The sequence below is a fragment of the Abramis brama genome (genome assembly GCF_963993115.1).
Source record: "Abramis brama genome assembly, chromosome: 22".
Classification (NCBI taxonomy): Eukaryota; Metazoa; Chordata; class Actinopteri; order Cypriniformes; family Leuciscidae; genus Abramis; species Abramis brama.
This window is the reverse complement of record NC_139984.1, coordinates 34828375-34830874: the sequence shown is the minus strand read 5'-3', so window position 1 is coordinate 34830874 and position 2500 is coordinate 34828375. Positions and strand designations below refer to the sequence as shown.

At 39.8% G+C, this 2500-nt stretch overlaps 1 protein-coding gene across 5 annotated transcripts in view; it reads left to right on the top strand.

Moving 5' to 3' along the window:
* txk (TXK tyrosine kinase) overlaps positions 1 to 2500 on the top strand; it is a 29399-nt gene that overhangs the window by 15362 nt on the left and 11537 nt on the right. The window lies entirely within an intron of this gene.

Sequence of the window (2500 nt, the reverse complement as noted above, 5' to 3'; positions counted from 1 at the left end):
TAGTTCTTGTTTTAAGCACAAACACTCTTAGTTTTGAAGTAGAGATTGAATTGAGATGTTTGTTGTAGTCTTTCTCTTCCTCAGTGATTCCCAAACGGCAGTGATTGGAAAGATTTTTGGTTTTGCTTTGATTAGCCCATAAAACAAAATGAGTTGCCTTGAGATAAACTTGTCTAGACAGACACAGACAGACAGATAGACAGACAGACAGAGAGACGGACAGACAGACAGACAGACACAGATAGACAGACAGAGACAGACAGACAGACAGATAGATAGATAGAGAGACAGACAGACAGATAGATAGACAGACAGACTGAAAGACAGATAGATAGACAGACAGACAGACAGACAGACAGATAGATAGACAGACAGACAGACAGACAGACAGATAGATAGATAGACAGACAGACATAGACAGACAGACAGATAGACGGACAGAGACAGACAGACAGACAGACAGATAGACAGACAGACAGAAAGACAGATAGATAGACAGACAGACAGACAGACAGACAGACAGATAGATAGAGAGACAGACAGACAGACAGACAGATAGATAGATAGACAGACAGACATAGACAGACAGACAGATAGACGGACAGAGACAGACAGACAGACAGATAGACAGACAGACAGAAAGACAGATAGATAGACAGACAGACAGACAGATAGATAGAGAGACAGATAGACAGACAGACAGAAAGACAGATAGATAGACAGACAGACAGACAGACAGACAGATAGATAGAGAGACAGACAGACAGACAGACAGATAGATAGATAGACAGACAGACATAGACAGACAGACAGATAGATAGATAGACAGACAGACATAGACAGACAGACAGATAGACGGACAAACAGAGACAGAGAGATAGACCATTAATAATGATGTCATTGAACACAGCATGAGCTATACCTACCTTGGTATAACCATATCAGCATCAGGGAGTTTCAACATGGCAGTGAATGCACTAAAAGAAAAAGCTCGAAGAGCTATACATGCAATTAAGAGAAAATTTTATAACTTCCAAATTCCAATTAAAATCTGGCTTAAAATATTTGACAGTGTCATCCAGCCCATTGCGCTGTACGGTAGTGAAATATGGGGTCCACTCAGTCATCAGAGCTATACCCGTTGGGACAAACACCCAACAGAATCTCTTCATGCAGAATTTTGCAGATACATTTTACACGTACACAGAAACACACCAACAAATGCATGCAGAGCAGAATTAGGCAGATACCCACTGATAATTAACATCCAAAAGAGAACACTCAACTTTTTTAACCACCTGAAATCCAGCCCCCAAGACACACTTCACTCCCGAGCCCTCCGAACCCAAGAGCTGAGCCCAGAGAACAGTCCCCTATGTCAGCTGGTACTGAGGCAAACTGACCCACGTCAGAGACAGTCTGAGCAGCCTCAGAACAACACTGCCTTCCAAACACCAATCAGAGTCAAGCAAATCATAGCACAATGCAAAGAAACCTATCTGGAACATTGGAAAGAAGAAACTAAAAGCCAAAGTAGACTAGAATGTTATTTGACCCTAAAAAGAGATTATAAATTAGCAGAATATCTCTCTACTGTCAGAGATAGAAAGCAGAGACAGATCCTAACCAGGTACAGGCTCAGTGATCACAAATTGGCAATTGAAACAGGAAGACACAAAAAATCATGGCAACCAAAAGAGAGCAGAACGTGTGATCACTGTTTGACAGGTGAGGTTGAGACAGAGATGCACTTTCTCCTACAATGTGAAGCGTTCAAAGACACAAGGAACCTTTACTTTAACAAATTTAACCATATAATCCCAAACTTCAAAGACCTGAATGAAATTTCTAAATTAAACTTTCTCCTGGGAGAAGGAGACAGAACTTATCTTGCTGCCCAATATGTACAAACATGCCACAACCTGAGGGGCAGTGAGTGACCGACACACAAATATATCCAAACATTGTGTTAAGTTTCATAACTTATATATAGTAAAGTTATTACTATATAAGAACATTACTATATGTTTTTTTTTATTTTTTATTTTTTTTTTATTGTTCATATACCTGTTTTATTATGTTTGTATATATTACGTATATATTTTATTTGTACATTTTGTATATGCTTTGGCAACATTGTTTCAAAAACTTTCATGCCAATAAAGCCCCTTTGAATTGAATTGAATTGAATTGATAGACAGACAGAGACAGACAGACAGACAGATAGATAGACAGACAGACAGACAGAAAGACAGATAGATAGACAGACAGACAGACAGATAGATAGATAGAGAGACAGACAGACAGACAGACAGACAGACAGATAGATAGATAGACAGACAGACAGACAGACAGACACAGACAGACAGACAGAGACAGACAAACAGAGACAGAGAGACGGACAGACAGACAGACAGACAGACAGACAGACCGATAGAGAGACAGACAGACAGACAGATAGACAGACAGACAGACAGACATAGACAGACAGACAGATAGA